Source organism: Aythya ferina (assembly GCF_964211825.1).
Source record: "Aythya ferina genome assembly, chromosome: Z".
Classification (NCBI taxonomy): Eukaryota; Metazoa; Chordata; class Aves; order Anseriformes; family Anatidae; genus Aythya; species Aythya ferina.
The window spans coordinates 74,209,131-74,222,774 of NC_140299.1; the positions used below are offsets into that span (position 1 = coordinate 74,209,131).

At 47.4% G+C, this 13,644-nt stretch overlaps 1 long non-coding RNA gene across 1 annotated transcript; it reads left to right on the plus strand.

The window, feature by feature from the left end:
- Positions 1-7,142: 7,142 nt before the first annotated feature.
- LOC311427323 lies at positions 7,143-8,318 on the plus strand. The gene is made up of 2 exons (XR_014687296.1): positions 7,143-7,291; positions 7,408-8,318. It is a non-coding gene; the product is annotated as an uncharacterized lncRNA (long non-coding RNA).
- Positions 8,319-13,644: the final 5,326 nt, after the last annotated feature.

Here is a 13,644-nt window from a genome sequence, read left to right on the forward strand (position 1 = left end):
AGCTCAGTCACTGCAGAGCACTTCCCTTCCCCCTGCCTTACCATGCAGTGAGTAGCTCCTCCTCTTCCAAGGCTTGCCTGTCGCCTGGAAGTGTTTGTTTTTACTTATTCAGCAGCAAATTGCTTCTGGTGGCAGTGGCTGCTTCCTTCCTCTGGTACCTGAAAGCTGAGGCAACACAAGGCTCCAAACAGGACCTGTATAAAACACAGCAACACACTCAGAAATGGCCACAAACCCTTTTGGAATAAGGAAATACGGGGGAACTGTGAAGACTTTTAGTGATTTTAGTCAGTATAGCTAACTTAGTTTATTTTTGTATTCATTCACTTATGTATAACTATGATTATACACATATATGCAATTATATATAGCTATATATAAGTATATAATTAGCACTCAAAAGAAAAGAAATAAAATTAAGATGTCTTGAAGATGCTCCAAAGGAAAAAACAAACAAACAAACAAACAAAAGCTGTTATTTTCTGTGGGTGGACCAGACAGGTAAATTATTTTTCTAATTTAAGCATCAGCAGATTATAACCAAGTAATCCTGAGCCACTGGGCCTTGTAGTCAGTTTCATTTGGTCTTTCAGTAAGGAAAGCCTTAAGGATAATGCCTTTTTTTTTTTTTCTGGACTCTTTTCTCATAATTTTGAACAATGTTTAATCCTTCAAACCTTTTGGGTGAGCTCAATAACTGAGGCAGAATTCACACTTTCTTAGCTGGCAGTCCCACAAAACCTGAGCAACAAACTTTGCCTCTTGCCTCCCTTCTGTTCATTTTTGGTGACTTCTGCTCTTCCCCCATGGGACAACTGTCTTGTCCCTGAAGATCTTTGTAAAGGAGCTTTGCCCTAGGATGAAAATGTGAAGGAAAGGGAAAAAGAACAGGAAGAGAGAGCTGAAGTGCATGTAGTGTTGTTTGCCTATGGCTAATAATTAAGAGTGACAAATTATAGACAAATCTGGGTGCTTTTGCAACATGCTGGGTAATGAGGAAGAAAACCAGAGGTGAAATCTTAGGGATGTACTTCAGGTTTCTTGTTTAAAGACAGGCTCAGACCTCTGAAGGGTTCAAGGCTAGCTGTCTAGGACATGCCATGTTCCCCTTGAATTATACGGGGCTTTCGGCGAGAGCTGCTTTACGGCTGCATCGTGCGCCTGGAGGTGTACAGCTGGCAAAGGAGGAAAGCCAGCTGGTGGGGCTGGGAGCACCAAGACGTGAGAGCTTCCAGCTGTTGTCTCTGGGTTGCAGACCACTCCGAGACCCTCTCATTGCGGCATCCTCTCGATATTCAGGCAGGGCTGCGTAGCACTTGGCCGAGGACGACTGCCTCTGGATGCAAGGCGCCTGGTCTGCCCGCAGGCTGCCACCAGCAGCGATCTGCGCTGCCCCCGCCAGCAGCGAGCACTCGTGTTTGACATCCAGTGGCACTTTTGTAAAGGCAGACAGCCCCTGGGCAGCCCGAATGCAACTGCATGATATCCCCCTGCTTTGCCTCCCAAACAGATGGCTTTTGTGCGCAGCAGGTGATGGCCAGAGAGATGATTTCACTCCGCTTGAAACCATAGCTGAAGGGACTGCCAGAAGTGAGATTTGGCATTTCCAGCCCTCTGTTGAGAGAAGCTGGTGTGTTTCTGCCTCAGGGGGTTTGTTGCTACTGAACAGCAGGGCCCATTCTGTATTAACGTATAAAACAACGAAGCCGTGTCTGTAAAGCACGAAAAATTCCAGTCATGCACAGGATCGACGCTGATTTTAGCAGAATCTCTGCCATGCAGCCCAAACCCTCTTGGCTGCAAATTGTTTTGAGCTTCTCACTCCCCAGGAAGTTGGTGCTGTCATCTCAAACAGGCTGGATGCATTTTTTCCTCATTTTTGGGGGCTGTTTTAGGTCATGAGGTGTCTGAAGGGACCAAAGTGCTGTTGTTTCGTCGGTGTGCACCAGAATTTCCCTGCTTTCACCCGGTCTGTGCTGCGGCCTTTTCTGCTGCATCTGCGGCAGTCGTTTGTTCCCGCTGTAGCTCTGCAATCAGTGGATTAATGAGCTTCGTCTCGGCAAGAGAAAATGTCCACCTCCTCCCTGCTGTTAGCAGTGGGGGAAAACCAGGGCACCGAAGGACATGCTCGACTTGTGGCTGGTGAATGTTATCTCCATGTACCACGGGGTGCAGGAGGTGCGAGCCTGGCACATGCTTGGCAGTCCCTTGCTGGGCTCTGGCTCCTGCCAAGGCAGCAACAGAAGGGAAGTGTTTAAAAAGAAAAAAAAATAAATATATATGTATATATATAAAGCCTTTGTTTTTAGCATTTGTTCTGAGATAAGCAGGTTGTTCGGAAAGTCTCACTGCAGACAGCAGTCCTTGCCACCCATCTCCTGAATCATGCTCCTGGACTATTTTCTCCATACTTAACTGAAACCCAGTATTTTGTGGGGAAAAAAAAGTGCATCACTACACACCTGAGTTTGGTCAGGTTGACTAAATCCTCTTAAAATCGTTGAGACTCAGACTCTTTAATGGAGGATAATCCCTGCTTCCGCAAACAGCACCAAATAGCCCGTGATGAGCATCCCTGGCTCCATCCCCTCAGGTATTTATGTACATGGATACGATCCTCTTCAACCTTCAGGCTGAACAGACCTTCAGAGGTCTTCAACCTCTCTTCTAAAGCTCCGTGGTTCTCATTTGTACAGGCTGGTAGCATAGTTTGTCTCCCAGTGGTGTTTCTTTAACCTGATGACCTGTGCAAGCTCTCCCAGGCAGCTGTTTAAGGAATCTGAGGGCTTGGGCTCTTGCTTTTCCAGCTTCTGCTGGTGAGAACCGGGACTGAAAGCACTCCCGGCTCTCCCGTGACACCCAGACTTCAAATAAAACCACGTTCATTTCAGGAGTGCCACACAGACAGCCGGGTCCGTGCTGCCTGCTACAGAGCAGAGGTGCATTCAGCTGGAGGACAGCATCCGGGCCTCTCTCTGGGTATTCAAATCACGGGTCTGAAATAATTTCACTTCAGCGCAAGTGGGGGAAAGCTTCCCACCACCCTGAACCAAAAATTGTCTCCTTCTTGGTCTGAGAAGGAAACAATGCAAATGAGGTGATGGTTGCACTCATCGGCCGTGAGCCACTCCTGAAATAACTGGGTGAAAAAAGAAACAGAGTGTGTTTTGTGCAACCCCAGCGTACCCACCCGGGCACAGGTTCTGTGTCAGTTCATTGCATTTTGGGCAAGAGTCGCTGTTTTTGAGGGTGAGGGAACTGAGGCACTGCCCTCGGCACGGAGCATGCCTCTCTTTGCCCCTATCTCTCCCTTTGCCTCTCCAACCTTTCCCCTGCCACCACCTTCCTCCTCTGGCCTCTGGGAATTCAAGCTGTGCATTGGATTAGGTTTAGGTTTCAGCCACCTAAGCAGCATTAACCACTAGAATATTGTACCTATATGCAATATATTCACTTTCAAGCTAAATGTATTGACTTTCATATTAACTCTTTTTCTTCCCCTCATTTTTTTTTTTTGTATGCAATTTTAAATTACATGCTTGTTGGTGCATACGTTTGTGCATATAACTAGGAACAACAGAAAATGTCCTGTTAATAAACCTCCTCCCTTTCATTTTCTAATAAATATATAATGTGGCTACTTAAGTGAATGAAGAATGTTTTTGATTTGTGTGCTTGCCTGTCCTAATCCTGGGAGGCTGCCTTATTTATCTGGCAGCCACAGGGCTGGATTCCTCTGCTGCTTTCCTTGTTCCTGTGCAAAAGAGAGGAGAAACCTGTAACATGGTGATTGTTCGCAGTCTGGTGTCCCCTCTAACTCTTTGTTCGGCTTTTTTTGTTTGTTTGTTTGTTTTGTTGTTTTTTTTTTGAGCTCTTGACACCAACCTGTGGCAATTCCCCAAGGCAATACCTGTGGCAGGGTGCACCCAAAATCAGCTGCCTGCTCTCCAAGTGTCTCAGCGACAGGAGGAGGCTGGAGGAGCAAGTCTGCCTGCTCATGGCCCTTCTTTTGTCACCTTCCTTCACTTGCAGGGCTGTCCCATGAGGCCAGGCAGGAGAGAGGCATGTCCTCGCCTCTCAGCAAGCGAAGCTGCGGTGTGTGCAGCCTTTGCCACGTCTGGTTCATTTCAGAGAAGTCGCAGCAGTGCTGGATGCTCAGTCCCACAGGCTGGATGCCACAGAGATCTGTTTTGCTATTTTGTTTTTGAAAGGGGAAGAAGGTAATACCACCACCAGAAAACGGGGCTTTTGGAAACTTTTTTGCAGGGACTGAGGTTTGTGGCAGCGACGCAAGACCTAACAATGTGCCATTTAGGGGAAGTCCACTGACAGCACTCTGCAGCCCCTGCTCAGCTGCTCTGGCGTGCACGCTGCTCACCTCCTCCTTGCAGTCTGTGCTGGAAACAGCGGTGCTCAGCAGCATTAACCCAACCCCCACGGAGGCCACACAGCTGCCTCCTTGGTGCCCCCTTCCTCCAGGGTCTGTACATCCCCAGAGACATGCCAGGAGCCTTCCACTCCTCTGCTGGGGAGGATGCTCACACCATCCCAGCCTGATGCTCCTGTCAACACCACCCTGGTAGGGATGCTGGTGGCATCCCCTTGCCAGGTGCTTGGACATATTCCTATCCCTTCCATGCATTGACGTCTGCCTGTGCATTATGGCCATGGAAAACCTCTCTGTGCTTTTGTAGGTAGTGAAATTTCCTGGTGGTGCAACCATAATAATGTTGGTGCCTCGAGAGGGCTTAGTGCACAAATGTGGTGTTCGTGCTTTTATCTTCATGTCGAAGTGCAGAGGGGGGTTTGCTGATTCCTGAGAGAGGAAATACCTCAGCCTCCTTGTGGTTTTTCTTCCCGAGATTTCTTCCTATGAAGTAATGAGCACCCCTAAAATCCACTGCGGTGAGTAATCTAACAAATGGTTTCACTTAAGAAGAGAAACAAAAGCATGCTTATTTTGGAGAGGAGTTGGTAAGGCTGCTGTTCTCCAGAAGTCTGGAAATCCCCTATTTCCCTCCCCTCCCTCCTAAGGTCCAAGTGAATGGGCAGGACTTAGGATAATACACATAGTCAAAATTTTGACCTAAAAAAAAAAAAAAAGTGGAGAAAATTGCATCTCCAGAAACACAACCACCTTTTGGAGCTACTGAGAGCCTTTGCTGCTCTTTCGTGGTTTTGGTTGCATATAAAATGCCAGGGTTTGGGGAAGCATACAGATTAGGCAGTGTTTGGTAAATACAGTCAGTGCAAGCTGGTGGTCACCCAGCCTGCTCCTTGCATCTGCCTGATGTGCTCAGATGTGCACCTGGATTTTAGGGTGCCCATCACCAACCTGGGAGCAGGACCCAGCTTGGCAGGCTGAGAAGTGTGTTCTGCAGGAGCTGCCTACTGGGCTGACTGCTTTTCTCTGGCTTTTGGCTTTCTCTCTGCTTTCTCTGTCGTAATGTTTATTCTGAACTGTAAGACCATTTCAGGCCATCCAGCAGGTTAACAACTTAAAATTCTGGAGGGAAGATGCTCCCTGTGCAAAGCTGAGCCTGTCTATTTATATAAACACCTCTCTTCAGGTATTTTATTATTAGGTACTTTTAGCACAGATAAAGCACTCTTCACGTCAAATGTGTCCCTAAAAAGAGCTTCGTCTCTTCTCAGTGCTTCAGAGCACCTGGAGGAGTGTGTTCACCAGTGTGGAGGGTGCAGGAGCCCACAGGGCTGTGCAGGCAAACATGTGGTGTGGGACAACAAGCTCTTGTGCAAAGCAACCACAGTGGTGCTGTCCCCCGATGGTCCCGTAACCTCAGCAGAGGAAGGGGTAAAAGTTTCAGTTGTATTTTCTTTTCTTGCTTGCAAGGACTTGAGGAGCAGAGCTAGCTGAGCGATGGTGCCTACCCATTGTCTTACCGTGGACAACCCCAGCCTGGGGAGACTGCCCCAAGGCAGGGCAGTGCACAGCAGTTATCCTCCCACCTACCTGAAGAAGAGACATGTTCTCTGCTTATTTTTCCCCCATACCACGCATGCTGTGTGAATCCTGCTGCACCACCATGCCAGGCCCAGTGGATGGTGGCTGCCCAGCTCCCAGGGTCCTTGAGCTGTTTGTCACCTTTGGACTGCCACTTGTGTCCCCTCCAGCAGTTGTATCCCTTTCAGGTTTGTCTCCATGTTGACTACTCACATACCTGTCTTTTAGCAGGGTATTAAAAAATAAAAATAATAACAAAAAAAAGAGTCTGGAAAGGTGAAAATCAATCATTTCCATATGGTCCTGCACTCAGAGGCATAAAGGGATAATTGTGCTCCTTGGTGAAGGTAAGGGAGTTTTTGCATTTTGACAAACTTTGGCACAGGTTTGACAAAAAAACATTGGCAAAGATTCCTCCTGGTGTGAGGAATTTCATTTCCCCATGAAGGGGGACACCAGCAGTGTTTTTTTCTCCTGGCATGCACTTCCCCACCACTGGGACTGTGTCGTGGTCTTCCTTCCATAGCAATTGGAGTAAGGCTGAAGAACAGATACATATTCATGGTGTATTTGCTTGTCCGATATCCTAAAATATACCTGAAATGGAGAATTTTTGTGGGATGGAGGAAATTGTAGCCCATTACACAAGAGGAGCAGTTTGGCTTACAGGAGGCTGAGGGGGGACCTCGCTGGTCTCTACAGCTACATGAAAGGAGGTTGCAGAAGGAGGTGTAGGCCTTTTCTCAGGTGGCAAGCGATAGGATGTGAGGAAATGGACTCAAGTTAAAACAGGGGAGCTTTAGATTGGGATTTAGGAAGAATTTCTTCATGGAGAGGGTGGTCAAGCATTGGAAGACGCTGCCCAGGGAAGTGGTGTAGTGCCAGGCCTTTCCAGTGGCCAGCACAGAGCACACTCTGAGCCAGAGGGTATCTGAAAGGAAAAGCAGGCTTGTTCTTCCTTCCGTACACTTTGCAGGTGCTCCTCAAATGCAGCCCCCAGCTCTTGATGAGGTCCTGCAGCTGAAGGAGATGTTATTTCCATGGTGAGCAGCTGCTCTGATGCAGTAGCAGCAGGTGCGGGCCACACCTGCTCAGGCCTAATCAGTTTTGCACCAACCCAGCTGGCTTCAATTCACTTTATGGACACCAGTCCCATGTCCTCCAGGACAGGGCTTTCAAGGAAAGCTGGCTGTCCCTACAGAAGCTGGCATCCTGGGCATGCAGGAGTCATCCTGTGGAGATGCCCTCAGGTCTGGGCCTTCTCTGCCGAAACCAGCTCCGATGTTTCTTGGGAGGCGCCAAGAAGCTGACTGCTCCAAATTCAATGTAAATCAAGGGCTGTGCTTGTGTTGAATCCATGTGGATTTAGGGAAGCTTTAAGTCTGTTTCACAATGTCAGTTGAGGAGTTTTGCCCTGGTTTCATTGCATGATTTTTTTTCAGTTACGCCATTTCTTAATCTACGGAGACCTGGAAAAAGAGCAGGGCTGAGATCTGTGAAGAGAAGCCAAAGGGCAAAACAGTGCCTGTGAAATCTGTCAACGTGGTGCACACAAGGCTGTGGGCAGTGCAATCCCCCTGGAAGGAAAAGCCAAAATAAATTCCATATTTTATGGCTAAAATGGCCTCTATTTGCAGTTCTGCCCCCGTGACCATGATTTGAACGACTGCTTTCTCTGATTCAAGAACAACTGCTTTGTGTAAGCAAAATGAACCCATTTTCACTGTGTTCCTTCACAGTCCCTCACACTTGTGCTGGATGAGCTTGCACCAGAGGAAAAAAAAAAAGAAAAAAGATATTAATAAGGATAAGAATAAAGAAGAGTCTCACAGTGAATCCTATGTGGGCTGCCTGCTGAGCCCCATCTTGCCTGTCTCATTGCGCTGGCAGGAGGCCACCACCGAGGGCAGGAACAGCAGAGCCTCATGGCCAAGGCTGGGCTCTTCCAGTGGGGTTGGTGGGTGTCAGCCCTCAGCAGTGGGCTGGCACAGGCAGGACCCTGGCCGAGGGTGCGAGCTGTGGCATGGGAGCGTGCCCTGGTGTAGCTCTGGGTGGCAACACTTCTGTGAGGTTCACACCACATCACGCCACCCATAGAAGTTTGTTTTGAGCTTCATAGTCAGAAGAATAGCGTCAATGTGGGTTTGGTGGTTCACAGCAAGCACCTGGAGAAGGCATCTTCAGATCTTTGACCTGCAGTGGCTTGGGGAGGCATGCATACATACATGCCTCTATGTATGCCTGTGTATGTGTAGTTTAGTTCAGGGGGCATAGTACTTCCTCCAAGTCTTCCTCTCAGCTGAAATATCTGATTTAGAGGGCTTGCTTGTGTCTTGGCCAGAGAAAGGCAGAAACACTCAATCTGTTCCTTTCTTTGGTTTGCATGGTGGAAATTGGGGTGGGAGGTAGCTTAAAGGATGGGAAATGAGCACTTGCAGAGTGGGAAATGAGCACTTGCAGAACATAAAAGCAAGAACATAAAAGAGCATAAAGGCACGTCTGGTTTTGTTTTTATTCACTCCATTTCTCTGACGCTTTCATATTACTGGGTTTAGCCTTGCTGCACAAAACACCTGTGATGCTAGTAGGAGCCAGCCCACCAATACTCCAGATTGTGGAGTTGTATTCCTGTGGAGTTTATGGCTCCTTAATATCCTGCTTTTCTTTATTTCTTCTCTATTTTAGAGTTCCAGGGTGTATCTGTGGTAACAAGGAAACATGACAGCTGGGTCTGATACTATCCAAAGGGAATTAGCACTGGACAGCTAGTTTGGGGTTTGCAAAAAGGATCTGACAGGGGGAAAGTTGGTGCATAAAGGGGGAAAAGGGAAAAAAAAAAGTTGAACTAGATGGGGTGGATAGAAAATTTGCAGCAAACAGAATTGGCGATGGGATGCTCAGTGTAGCTGAACTTCATTAGCTGAGCAGCCAAGGACTTGCTGGGTGTTGTGTTTTGGTACATGTAGGAGGTTTTACCCTTGAGATCCATTGCTCTGGATACATAGACTTGATGACCTTAAAACTCAAAGTGGGTGTTGATTCATCGTGTGCTTGCGACAGGAGGGATGACAGAATTGTCATATCATGTTTGCGCAGGCTTTCCTTATTACCACGATTAGATTGCACAACCATCGAGATTGATGCACTTTGTGGTTCAATTAATCTCTATCTTTACCTTAAAGTCCTGAGCTCTGACGTGACTGAGCAAGGACAGCAGCTGCCCCCTGGCAATTTTTACTCCTGGAGCTGCCTCTTCCAACCTCTGGTGAGACTCCAGCAGTGACTGTCACCAGAGCCTTTTCCAGCACTGGGGTTGCTCATATCACCACAAGCTTTGCTTCTGGGCTGGCAGGGACATTTGTCTTCTCTGTGCTTCGGTTTTCCTCTGCTCCCTGATGTGCACCTCCACCATTCATCTCATAACACATTTTGGCAGACCCCCACAGAGGGCACTCGGTATCAGCTGCTGTAACTCTTCCTGGCCAGAGAGGAGTTTCTCTGCTATGGTGCCACCACATCCTTCCACACCCCGAAGGCAAGCTAAGGTCCCTGGGGACATTTTCCCTCTTCAGGGTAGAGAGGACTGGACCAGGACCATGTCTTCCCCTGGGTGTGCCGTACTCCTTCTGCCCATCTATCAAGGAAAAGTCACGCCTCCCAGGACAACCTGAGGTTGCTGCAGCCTCTACTTTAATCCTATGTAGCCTTTGGACACTTGGGCTGCACTGTGGTGTGGTTTACCCACACGATTTGACAGTAATGCTGGGTAGCATAAGCCAAAGTCCATGGCATAGCAGGTCTGCGTGGTTCTGGAAATCAGGTCCATTTAGAGGTGTGTTTGGTTCAGGAGCCCCATTTAAAATAAAGCCTGTTTCAGATTGTACGTAGCCACGGTGAGAAATCTGTTTCACTCCGGCAGTTCTCTCAACAATATCCATTTTATGACACCGTGTACATAATTTAATCACTGCAGTTTACACAAAATCTTCTTAACTTAGCCATTACTTGGAGTGTAGTTCTCTTCAACTGACTATTTCTTCTGCATGTTTTCTCATGTCTCTTATGAATCCAGCCTGTGTCAGAATGAAAACTCTGAGATCTATGTTACCTATCCATCTGTCTATCTATTTATATATCTATTCCATTTATCAGTTTGTTTCTGTCCTCTAACTTCTTTCCCTAGCCATTGTAAGACAGAGCAAAAGATATCTCCATTTACAATCACCTAAAAAAAAAAAAAAAAAAAAAAAAAAGACTAGTAAAAACAATAAGGAAGAAGGAAGAAGACAATACAGAGATAAGTTTTAGCCATTAGAAAACTTTCATACAGGAAAGCTATGGGAAAGCTATGTCAGGAAGCAGAGAGATTTTTCATCCCTAACACTCTAAACTGGTTTGGTTTGTTTGTTTTAATGTTTTCAGTGAAAAAAAAAAGTGTACAGAATGCAATAACGTCTCTGGTTATGAAATACATTTTTCTGTCAATGAGACACTCCTCATTAAAAGCCCCTTCTCCTTTATGCGACAGTGGCATCAGTACATCTCGCTGCCACACGTGTGGCTGCATTTGGTACAGCTGGGAAAGGTCATTATCGTTCACACAAAGGGGCAAGGTTTAGGTTTTATCTGCTACTATCTGCCACACCTACTGCAGTTCAGAGGAAAATCACTTTTTATTTTACTTTCAGCTGGTGGAAAGTCTGAGTCTAATTTCCACCAGGCAATCTCAGCCTTTCCATAACAACTGATCAGCTAAATCATGGACTTTCAAACCCTTGCCAGGGCCCCATAAGGGCTATGCTGCAAGGAGTGACAAATGATGGGCAATTAATGGAAACCTGAGCACGCTGGCCTGGCCTGCTGAGGCAACCAAGCCACTGCTGTTGTGGGAGAGGACCCTCAGCACTGTGCAGTGCATGTGGGAGGCAAGCACCGTGGGGAGCAGAAGCAAAAGGAGACGAGACACCACACGGGACACCAACCAGCACTGGAGATCACATCCACCAGGGGCTGGTCCCATAGAGAGAGCTTCTCAGGTGACAGGACCAGCCTCTGATGGGTTACAAAGGGCTGTCACCCACACCTCGCCAGCTGCCAGAATCTGCCCCACCACCAGCCTGGACAGGGGCCTCCAGGAGCCCAGAAGCAAAGGCTGTCAGCAAGGAGGATCCTCTGCCCTTGCAGGAATGGGCACCTGCATTTGCTAATTACCTAGCTCTGGCCTGGGAAATGTGAGGGTCCTTGCATTTCAGGTGGTATGGCATTTCCACGAGCATCCCACGGGTTGTGGCCTGCATGTGAAGGGATAGCAGCGTCCCCTTACAGTCAATAAGCAAAACCATGAGAGGCATGCCACACTGTAAGTGATACGATTGTGGTAAATATTGCATGAAGATGTTTGCTGGAGTCTCCGGAGGGAGGCTGCTTAGTGGAAATCAAAATGCAAAACCAAAATATCCTTCTGCATCATGAATAGGGATCTCATGCATCATTTGGGTCATGAATCCAGGCTATAAAGCTGAAGCAATGTCTTCTGAGGTGCTGTAAGATAAAAGCAGCTAAGCTTCAGAGAGCTCTCAAGAATGATTTGATGAAAAGGATAATAAGAGACAATCAGCAGCCTGAACCAGGCAGAATTTTACCTCACCTCTTATGACACCAAGCCAGCAGGAAGAGAAATTCTTTCTGTTTTTCCTGAGCCTGGGAAATCTTAAACCCTCTTTTGGGCCTGCAGGTGACCTGCTCCAAACCCACCTTCTGTTCAGACAGCATTTCTTCCTGACTCTTCTTCCTCTCGTCTGCCTCCAGATGGACCTGAACTGTCCCAGAGATGGATGGGGACCACCACAAAATGAAATACTACCAGGGTTTTGAAAATGCACCCGAGTCTTCAGCTTTGGATCTCTGGAAGAGGGCTCCTAGACCAAACCTAAAAGGGAAAGAAAGACTCAGACAGCTGCAGTGACTATGTGAGTTGTAAGATTTTCCTGTTGGGCTATTCTGGACCTCGAGCATCTCCTGCAGTTGTTGTCCAACACTCGTCTTCCCTGCACAGTAATCCCTGCTTTTTCCAGGATGCCCCATGAGCTTAGAGAATCACTGGTGGGCAGACCTTACTGCATCTGCAGCAGGCATAACCTTGCACTCCTCTGGAGAAAGATTTCTTCTCATTCTCCTCTGTTTCTCCAGTCCCTAGATCCTGTTGCTTTGATTTTTGCCATTTTTGGACCAACAAAAGCATACTTCATTCTGCCAATCTCCTCTTCCACTGCTGCTTTTCCACATTATCCTTTTAACAAGATGAGTTTTGGAGGCCAGGTACGTCTTTACTTCACAGCACTCCAGGGCTTTGTTATTGTGCTTGGTTCTCAACTTAAAGGTACTTTCATTACCATGGTAATACTTTAATAAGAATGGCCGTGCTAGGAGCATAGCATGGCCCTGGACCCTGCACAAGCCGTCAATGACAGATCACACTCCCTGCTGTTTCTGAGACTGCATACAAGAATGAAGTAAGTTAATTGACAGCTTTTATGGGAAATTGCTGAGCACAGGCCCAGCTGCCATAAATACCAGAGTACACACTCTCAGCCCGTGATAAGAACAATGTTGTGCAATGTCCTTTTACTACAGACCAAGCTAATAACACGTTATCTCACTTTTACATCAAATAAATGGGTGCACACAGACAGCTACTGTGCTGCAGCACAGTCCCACCTGGCTTTCAGTCTAAACCACTGCTCTCTAGAGAGCTGCAGCACAGGATCTACCTGCCTTTTGCTTGGGGCTGCAGTAGGAATTACCAAGAATAAGGATGAAGGGAAAGCCTTGCGCTTATCCTGGTCACACTGGCATTACTTACAAGCAGCTTTGCAGTTAGGAGTATTTGTAGTCTGACATTAAAAGTGGCTTCAGATCAGTTCCTGCTGCTGTATTGCAGAGGATGTCCCTGCCCAACAGGCAGCAGGACATCCTGCAGTGCTATTTCTCTGCTCTTTCATGCCTTAAATTCACTTTACTGACCTGACACCTCCCCATGCCAGGGTGCCTGCAAATCAGGGAAAAGGTCTCAGATGAGCTGGAGAACTGCCTTTTGTCTTCATTTCCAAGACACAAAGAGGAGAACCACTTACCCAGACCACCTCTCAGGGGTTGGCCTCCTTCCCTGGGCACCGGTGACAGAGCATTGGGGTCACAGGGCAAGAAACTTTCACACAGCAGTGCAGCAAGCACCAGTGATTGACCAGGGAAGGAAGTTGTGAGCTATTTATTTATATAACCTTTGGAGCCGCCTCACTCCCTCTTTTCTTTCTTGATCAGGAAATAGGGCTGGGTCTTGGCGGGGGGGGGGACTGTGAGAGCAGTACGCTTGCCTCGGGGCACGCAGAAGATGTGTGCTCAGCAGTAAGGGGCTCCTGGTGGCACATGAGCACGTGGCTCTGCAAGAGCCCTGGGCACTAAGGTGCTTGAGCAACATCCACAGATTTCCCCTTGCCCCCCTCTTAGTCGGATGGACCAGTCTCAGTTTTTGTGAGTAGACCTCAGGTGCCATCCCTGTATCCCTGGGAACCAAGATGTGTGTTACGGAAGACAAGTAGTAAAGCAAACATAATAATAATAAACTTATATATATATATTTGTCTCTCTCTACATATTTATTTATTTATTTATTTATTTTT